The 10,138-nt window shown below is 39.7% G+C and overlaps 1 protein-coding gene across 5 annotated transcripts in view; it reads right to left on the minus strand.

Annotated features, from left to right (window-relative positions):
* The window catches only part of ZBTB20 (zinc finger and BTB domain containing 20), a 496,349-nt gene extending 490,034 nt beyond the window's left edge, over nt 1-6,315 (minus strand). For 2 of the 5 annotated variants that reach the window (XM_035115418.2, XM_035115408.2), the window contains exon 1: nt 6,237-6,315. The gene's annotated coding sequence lies outside the window, so the exon portion shown is untranslated. Of the gene's footprint in view, nt 1-6,219 lie in introns of all 5 variants that reach the window. The other 3 variants (XM_035115410.2, XM_060273751.1, XM_060273753.1) reach the window with 3 other exon arrangements.
* Between the last annotated feature and the right edge of the window lie 3,823 nt (nt 6,316-10,138).

Genomic DNA, 10,138 nt, shown 5'->3' on the forward strand with positions numbered 1-10,138 from the left:
GTATGGCTTATATTCCTTGAATGCTTAAAAATCCTGCTATGCCTTATTTTTTGACTACATCTTAAAATAGGGGAAACAGGGTACACTTGCATGGTCCCATTCAAATCAAAGAGGATGCCACAGTACAGCTTTCTGATAGATTGTGCCCAAAGTGTGCAGGGTTTGGGCTGCAATCCAAACCACATTTTCCTAGGAGTAAGCCCCACTGAGCTCTATGAGAATTACTTCTCAGTAAACATATATAAAATTTGTCTGTTGGTTGTTTTTAAATAAGTATCTATAAAATTTTGTAACAGGCATTTAAAATAAGCAGGGACAAGTTTTCATTGGCGAGGTGCAAAATTAAAGCACACAGTTGTCTGCTTTTTAAGGAATGGTTTTATTCTAGTCAGTCCCCTTCACAAACACGTCTTCTAAAAATGAGGAATAAGCTTTTTCTTAAAACAAACATTACATTATATGTTATCAAAAATGCATCTATGTTCATTGTTTCATTGGTTTATTGGTATCTGAAGAAGTGTGCATGCACACGAAAGTTCATACCAATGACAAACTTAGTTGGTCTCTAAGGTGCTACTGGAAGGAATTTTTTTACATTGTTTCATGAAATGTAAATTTATTTAAATATAATGGATTAATTGATTAAAGAGTATATGATTAACAAACTACAAAATATTTAAACAATTCACAATATCATTATCATTTAGAACATTATGAGATCTCCAGAATGATAGTACTAGCACATTCTCTAATAAGCATCTTGTATGTTTAGCTGTTGAACCCAGTGCTGCACAAGCAGCAGGTCTTCCTCTTCCTCTACGCCCCCCAAATCTGCTCTGGTGCTTTTTATATTGGTAGCCACTCTGGGACCCCCTTTTTGGAAGGAAGGGTGGCATATAAGAATCACATACAATTTAACACATTTTAATACGGCTTATGTAAGTCTATTAATGAAATTCATGCTAAAGGGCAGTTGAGCCATGGGATCTTTGTCAGCTGAGAGAAAGAGAATAAATTGGCCTGCTTAAGAGCTTAACAAGTGAGAGTATCCTGGAGGCAATTATTAGGGTTAGGGGATGCACACCACAGGATTTAGGAACTCTTTATCTTTGCCCCACCCTCGTTTTCCCCACCAAGCTGTACTGTATAGCAAGAAATGTTTAGGTTAGGACTAGCAGCCAGCTCCTATCCTGAGCCTGTTGGCAGATGGCCAGAACAGGTGCGCTTCTGTTAGGGGGTTGAGGACACACTGCAACAATCTGTTGCACCACTCCCAAGTTGTACATTCTGAATGATGGAACTACTTTCAAGAAAGGGATAAATATACATATGTGTGCTAAGAATGAGATAGCATATTTTGTACAAAGGAAGATGTTCTGTATGAAGGCATAACAAACTAGTTTCTCACACTATTCTTTATGTTGATGGGAAACTGCAGGAACACATACTGTATCTCTTATCTGTTTCTGTCAACATGTGCTCTTTTTCTAGCTATAGACAAAAGCAATTTATGTCTCATTCTTGGTTATGTGTGAAATGGATACATTTTTACTGAATATCAAGGAGGAAGGCCTAGCTTGATCCTTGAGGTATTGTTTCTGTCTGTAGTACAGCATGAATACTTGCAAGGTGATGTTTTTTGTGTGCTTTGGGTCTCTCTTGCTTAGATGCAGAATCAACGTATCAGCACCTTAAATTAGGGGGCAGCTAGATGTAATTGGACCCTAACTCCCATCGGCCCCAGCCAGCATGGCCAGTGGTGAGAGCTGTAGTTCAACAGCATCAGGAGAATCTAAAGTATTGTAACCATTAGTATATATTGGGGAAAACAAACTGCAATCCCTCCAAGCACCTTTTGCAAAGTCACAGGAATGGAAATGGCTATGAGACAACAAACATTTTCTGCAGCTATGTATTTACTTCTGAAAGACTGCTTGCTTGCTTTTTGTTGAACAACTGAACACTTAGAATGCAACAGAAGAAAATATTTCTGGGCAGAGTTTAAAGTTTTAAGAAGAACAGTGAATATGTTAGTACACCACATGAATAGTTCTCATATATATATATATATATATATATATATATATATATATGCATGTGAGGCAAACATTTGTGATTTTAGAAGTGCATTTCTACAAAGTATACTGTATATAAGTACATTTATACTGTTTTCCCACAAAGCTATCTAAACATTCATAGTGAAATTGTGTTTAAGAACACTGTCAATTTGTTTTTCCAAACAAACCAGTAAAATATTGTATACACATACAACTGTTTAGGCCAAGGGCAACACTCACTTGGTTAGTCAGGCTCTGATTGTTCATTTCCTACCTCCAAAGATTGCAAGGGTGGGGTGGGGGCTGGGGAGGCAACTTTTGACTAAAGGGAAAGACTGGAGAAGCTTCATGGGGATACTGGGTTTAGACAAAATTTGTCTGTAAGGGGAAACTTTACTATTTTTAGTGTTTCATGCTTCTTGTAGTATTGTACAAGCATATTATCACTTCATAATTCTCGGTCTTCTCAGAGAATATAATTAACTATCAGTCATTACTTGTATATTATACTAAAGTTTGCATTCTGCAGCACAGATTATTGTTCATGGCTCCTACCAGAGGTGCCATCTCTACCAAGGCTGATTCAAGTATGAAAAAAATGCAGTAGAACACCCACACCCAATTTTCCATATCATTTGTGGTTTGGCTTGCTTTGTGCTGGAATGCCAACTTCTCTTAAGAGGCACTCCTTGCTCCATCTTTAAAATATGGCCCATTTTCAGGCATATCTTAGGTCACTGGACCAGATTTCAGATCTGATATGGGTGACTTTGAAGTACATTAACCATTTGGGGGTATACTCAATGCATTCACTTGGACGAGGAGACCTCCAATGGGAATTAAATAAAGATGTTTCATGAAGGCAATATTGATGTCTGTTTATATAGAATTTAAACTTCATAGCTGGCAAAGGAGAAAATAATTATAGGAATAGGCATATGTGTGCATATAGTGAAGTTTTACACTGTGATATTTAAAGCATAAATGACCATTGAGATAAATTGGGACTGTCCTTTCTGTGGCCACGAAGGAAGATTCTATGGTGTCCTTAAAGCCATTGTACAGGCCACTAACATGGATTTCTTTCACCATTTGGACAGGTCACAATTACCAAGAATTAACAGGTGTCGGAATAGGCAGGTGCATATTTATGATACCAAGGTGTATATTTATGATACCACTATTGACATTCAAGGGACTCATTACAAGATCTAGTAATCACTGTTTTATAATTGTTTTATAACAGATACAAAATGTATTTCTTTAGCCTTTGAGATGGGTCAGCACATTCCTAAGGCCAGATTGAGTTGTATTTATTTTTTTGTAATTTAATTAATAGGATCCCCATCTCCCACTCTCTGATACCAAAGGTAAATGAATTGTATGTGTAGGCAGCTTCAGACTAAATAAACAAGCCAAACCACAAATTATAGGACAACTAATTCTTCATTAAAGGCTACAATGGATTTACCTATCAGTCTTCCTAAATTTTGCTGTTTCACACATCCACATTTTTTAGAATGCAATATATAGCAAAGTCAAAAGTTCCAATTCTTAAAAAGAGATGAGTTTTGTGCCAGAAAAAGATTTACTTCTGAAAGGTAAGCTTCAGTATTAATTACAAATTAATGAGACAGTAGCAATCACAGTCATGGGGCGACAGATGGAGTGGTACAAAAGAAGGACTTGTTTTACCTTTCTAAAGATCATTTACTGAAGCCATGAATCCAAATCAGTTATCACAAAATAATTCAAAATGAATTAATCCAGAATGACACATTAGAAATAAAATGGGAGAATAATCTCATAAGTTTTCTTAGAAAAAAGAGGAGACACCCAACATGTTTCACTCTTTATGAAAAAAAGTTGATGACAGCTGCAATCCTAGCCCCACTTGCCTAGCAGTAAGACCAATTGGATTAAATAGACTTTATTTCTGAGTAGACATGGCTAGGACTGTGCTGCAATATGCATTAAGTACCTATTTGTTTATAAAGCAGTGTTACATAAAATACTTCAAATTCTTCTCCAGCAGAATATCAAATTTCTAGGCACCTAGGATTTTTCCTGTGGGCAAATCATTTCTAATCTGTATTTGTGATGGTGATAACAGTAGATAATTTTCCAACTTTAATTATTGTCCTAAAAATATGTTTCCTTGCTGTTTCCGAATTTAGCTTAAGGTGACTTTGCAGTTTGCACAGCAAGGCCATTTATAGCCCAATCCTATACATGTTTGCTCAGAAGCAAGTCTCACTGACTTCAATGGCATTTACTTTCAACTTAAACAGTCAAGAGAGTCTTGTGGCACTTTCCCCCCATGTAAGAGCCTAGCAGCAACCTCTCAGAAATTTCCAATCAAGTGTGCATAGAATCACAGGTTGAATCCCTTTCTCAAGAATTATGTTCAGATTACTGCCCATTCAGGGTAGGTAACATGGCTCAACATGGGAAATATTGGTCCTTTTTTCTTTTTCTTTCAGTAGGCACCCTTAGACAATGTGAAGCTGCCCAGCTTTGACCCCTCCTTACAAGTTCTGCAACACTACCACCCATGTGGCTCAGCTCAGCATTTTCCCTTCCTCTGTAACTCCTCACTCTCTTTACTCTTCTTGCATTCTACATTCCTTTCTCACTCAAATTCAGCACTGAATTGAAGTTTTTTGAGTTTGGGAAAATAACTCTCTCATTCTGTAAACATGGGTGGGTACCTTAGAAATGAGGGAAAGAGGAGGACTTGGTTTAGGGGAATAGAAAGTAGGGTTGAGCCTATAGACAGACAAAACCAGGGAGAGAGGAAAAGAGCCACAGCGGGCATTGCCCACTCTATAGCCTCCAACCCAGCCCTTCAAATGCAAGCAGATTTCCAGCTCCTGGATAGTATCCAGAGCTAAATTGAAAGCTCAGGTGACCAATAGGAGCTCAGCAGAATGGGGTGCTCGACCTGGAGTGGCTAAATAGGTGACAGGTGGAATTACCACACTCTAGCCTTAACTCTTCCCGTGCCTGCCACTAACACCTACAGTAATATAGGGACTCCTGCTTTTTACCCCATATTTCCCTACCCCAAGCACCGTGCCTTCAATTGAAAATTTGGTATCGTTTAGAATACAAAAAAATCCTGATTCAAATGGAAACGAGAGCCCTTTCCACATTTTAAACTTTAATTAAATCCCTCCTACCGGTATTACTATATTGTTGTTGTTGTTGTTGTGAATTATGAAATCAATTTAGCAGTTCTTTTTTTGGGGGTGGGTGGGTGTTTGTTAACCTTCTAACCAGACCATATGCTTAGAGGAGACGAATCTTAAACACTTTTCTCTCTGAAAATATTTGAGCGTCCAAAATCACGCCTCAGAAACACCAGGGAGGTTTGGAGAAACAAAAAGCTTAGAAGTCCTCGGGCATCTGCTTCAATACAAACTCGGCAGCAGTAACTGCTGGATCGGAGGAGATTGAGTAACAGCAACACACTAATAATAATAATAATAATATGGTGGGAATTCTGGCAAAAGTTCGCTGGGGTCTGAGCTCGCTTTTATAGCCGCATTTCACAATTTAATTTTCTCTATACCCGCCCATGTGTCTTTCAGCGTGACTTATTATTTATGTCAAATGAAAATAATACTTCGCGCCTCAGAAAGAAAGCTTACGCCACAGTACAATCTCACTGGATGGTGGGTGGGTGGGTGGGTTTACTCGGAAGTCGGAGTAAAGCTTTACTTTACTCCGAAGAAGAAAGTGCGCACAGGGTTGCAGCCTTCATTCAAGGCGCAATCCTGGGAGACGTCTCCTCGGTTTCGCCGGCTTTGCTTCCCACCTAAGTGTGGCTTCTCGCAGGCACTTTTATTCGAGAGTTTACAAGCCCCGGGCACTCGGAGGTACGGCAGGCACTCTTACCCGCGAGTCAGCCCATTGAGCACAGTGGGGCTTACTTCCGAGTAGACCGTCAAATGGCTGCGCCGTCCCTCGGGCGCCGCCAAACTTTTATTTTTTATTTTAATTTTTTTTTGGCACGCTCCCTATTTTTTCTCGAGAACTTTTGCCTCCCTTTCCTGCCCCCCCCCACTTAAACTCCCCCCCCGCCAACAACACCTCCCCTCTCGCAACCCCTCGAGAGGGCGGAGCCGAAGCTAGCCACTCCTCTTCACCCCCCACTGACCCCGGAAGCGCGGGTACCTCTCTCATCTTCTGTCAGCCTCCCACGCCAATTCAACACTTTAATGTAGGGACGGCCACCACCCTCCCCTCAGGCGAGTCTCTCATTGGCTCTTAGTCCCGCCCCGCCATCCCCGCTCATATCTCCCATTAGTTGACAGCCGTGCCACTCCCAGAGGAGCCTCGCGTCTACAAACAGCCATGCAGTCCGCCTCTTTCCATCCGCCTTTAATTTGCTGTTATCTCCATTGGAGGAGCTCCGGCCCTGAGGAAAAACAAATCCGCTTTGTCCCCGGTGTATTGGTCTTGACGTCTGTCGATCAAGCGCCACCGATGCTTATCATTGGAGAATGTACGTACGGTTAAGGCTGACCTGCTTAATAACTTGTGTTTTATTTGTCCGGGCTGACTGCCAGGGTGACCAAGCGCTGCCAATGATTGGCTGAAAATGAGCCTCTTCACGCCGCCTAGCAGGTTAGGTTGCGAGGCCTCCACACACACCCCTCCCTTTTTCTACGCATTTTTATTTCTCCCTTTATTTATTTATTTCATAAACTTAAATGACCTCGGAGGGGTGGGAGAAAGGAAACGCTTGCCGAGGTCCGATGACCAATAGCAGATAGACCAGGGGAGGAGTCGAAGGAGGCATCGACCAATGGCACGGGAGTACAGTTAGCAATCTGCCAGCCAATCAAATTTCGCAGCTCCCGGCACCAGCGGGTGGCGGCGACGGGCGTTAATCACTGTCTGGATTTGGCAAGGAACTGGATTGTACCATTGACAGATAAAGAAGGGGGTTCTAGGGAGCGGGAGCAGTGGACTGTTCCATTCTCAAATTATGGGGAATGAATTTACGCACGAGCGGAAAAAAGGAGATCCCGGAGAAGCGATTGAAGGATGGAAAAACAGTTTATTTGAGTTTGTTTTCGTTCTTTTCCGGGTGTCTAGTACCTCAAAGGCTGTCACACTTTCCAAAGCAGGCAGCTTTTCTGTCTTGCTGAGTTAAGACGATAAACTTATATAAACAATTATTATATCATCACCATCATCATTACTGTTAATAATGAATTGTTAGTCGCTGACTGCAAACAGGTCTCTTAATTTACAAGAGATGAAAAACCACAAGCCATAGCATAAAATCAGAAACAATACTTTATAAGAGGGGTTTCCAAAGAGGGGTCTTTGCATTCATTCAGGTGGCCTGCAGTGTGTCTAGATTTGTTTGCTTTTTCGTATGTTTTTTGAATATTTTATTTGTTGAATATAAGAGCAACATATAATCAAATACAAGCAAACAGATACAGTTTTCCCCTACCCCTCTCCCCAAACAGCCCCAACTACGTCCAGGTAGTGTCTAGATTTGTTACTGAAGACAGACGAGCCCACTTCCGTCATATTAAATATTCATACAGTATTGATATTTAATTGCTTCTTTTATTTCTTATATTGTTTTTATCCACAGGTTATTGCAATTAAAGCTACAGCCTTACCTACCCACCCTCTTGATCTGGACTAGGAAAAGGGTTAAATTCAGTAGGCTTTACTTCTTAGTAGACATGGTTAGGTGCCATATAGGTAATTGGCCTATTAACAGCTTGAATATCCAATGTGCATGCAAACATGCAATGTAAACATAATTAAAGCTGTAAGATGCGACTGTGTTCAACTATTTCATTTGTAGTGTTGGAAGGGACTGTGAGGATCATTCTAGTCCAACCCCCTGCCTTTTGCCCAACATGGGGCTCCACCCTGAAATTAAGAGTCTCATGCTCTACAAAAACACACACATTGAGCCATGTTGCTGGAAGGGTCCCTGAGGATCATCTAGTCCAACCCCCTGCTATGAAGGAATAGCTTTTCCTTATGAAGACTGAACCTGCAACCTTGCTGTTTTCCATGATCTAACCAACTGAGCTATCCAGTCCACAAGAGTGTGAAGACCATTTAAGCAACCCTTTGGAACCAAAAGCTAAGGAGCCTTTTTAAAACTTTGATATGTTTCAACCACCAAACTGTTTTGAAATTCATAAAACACACACATCTGGTTCAGAACAAGTTACTCAATGGAACATCAAACTATGGCAAGACCAGGATATCGCTCATGTTATAGCAACGCAAAGCTCCCTAGAACCCTTTTTGAAAAATGTCATCTTCCTCTTGTCTTAAACCAGGGGTAGCTAACCTGTGACCCATATGTTGTTGGTTTACAACCCTGACTGTTGGGCATGAAGCCTAGAATATTCAACATTTCCACATACTTTGAATATTCTGAAATTTTATGTAAATGTGAACTTTAATTAAATGAGTACCTTAAGTGCTACAAAAATATTTTAAGCATTATTATTGTTGTTTGATATGGTAAGTTAGAGTGCCTCCACATGAGGAAGTTTTCAGTTATCCTTTGTCTCATTTCTTATAGTTCCAGATATGCATAGGACAGTGATAAATAAGAAGGAGAAATCAAGATAAAGAAAGTTAACTTCACAAAAGTACTATGTAAAATAGTAATATAAAAAATGCCTGGAATACAGTACCCAATTATGAGACAACATTTGGCAGACAATTTGATACTTGGGTAATTACCTTCCTGGGATTATTACCAAACTGGTCCATGTAAGGCAAATGTGGCACTCCAGATGGTTGCTGAACTACAACTCCCATCAGCACCAACACATATGGCCAGGGATGATGGGAGTTGTAGTTCAATAACATTCGGATGATGAAAGGTTCCCCACATCTCATATAAAACATACTGTCCCCTTTGGTGTTAAACTTTTTGTGAACTACCCTGAGATCTTCGGATGAATGTTGGTATATACATTTAATAAATAAATATAATACTTTGGAATTCCTGGCTCCCAGTTATCCCTAGATAAGTAATAAGAGTCTTTCTGCACATTTTCTCTTTTCTCTCTTTTTTTTCTATTTTTATTTCTTTTACTAATTACCTGAAGTAGTTCAGAGTCAATGCTGAGTTCCTTTGAGCTGAGGTTTTAATTAAGGTCAGCTAAATCAGGAGTACAAGATCTGTTTTATGCATCAGAGACCTTCTGCAGAACTCAGCCCAAGTGTCTGTCCAAAGAAGAACATTCTGTTAATGTTCCATGTATGAAAAGGTCATGCTTGACCTTACTTTCCCAGGCTGGACAATAGTTTTTCATAGAAAAAACATATGGTTTATTTTAATTATTGAGTTTTTATTAGGTTTATATAGTACATCCAAAAGTTTTTTTAAAAATGTATAAACAAGTATAGTACATGCATAATAATAGGCACAAGTAGAACATTGGGTCTTGACCTTTGTGTATGTCATGTAAAGTAACATTTGTTAGTGAGAGAAATGGAAGGCGGAAAGAGACTGAGATGATGGTATGAGAGCAATAAAATGAGAGGAAGAATAAGTTCATGAGAAAAGGAAGTATTCGTTTTCATAGCTCAAATACAGTTCTCTTTAACATACCGTACCAACAAGTAGGCAATTGGGATGCTTCTTAAAATTGAAGTTGGACTTCTGTATCCTGCCTGCAATAGACACTTTCTGGTGAGGTCTGAAGGGAACTTGAGATGTGGCCTACTTTTAACTAGTTGTGTCTTTTGTGTGTGTGTTTGATTTGGGAGCTAGAATAGCCAGGCCTAATTTGAAAACCAAACAGTCTGGGCTATTTGACTAAGAATAGTACCCACTCACACTTTTTAATGCCTTGTTTTCTTTTTTTTTGTTAAAAGGCCATTCTGGTTCATTACAGCCTCTACACTTTGTACTTAAGGTGAATACAACCTGTACTTTTGAGTTGAGAATTTTTAACTTGTGTACTTGGGTGATATGGTGGTTAATTAACATTCTTTGCTGTGCAGGAGGAACTATCAAACTTGAGAGAGAGAGGAATGAAAAGTGATAAACACTATAGCCAAAAGTGAAGTCG

Source organism: Zootoca vivipara, chromosome 4, assembly GCF_963506605.1.
Source record: "Zootoca vivipara chromosome 4, rZooViv1.1, whole genome shotgun sequence".
Lineage (NCBI taxonomy): Eukaryota > Metazoa > Chordata > Lepidosauria > Squamata > Lacertidae > Zootoca > Zootoca vivipara.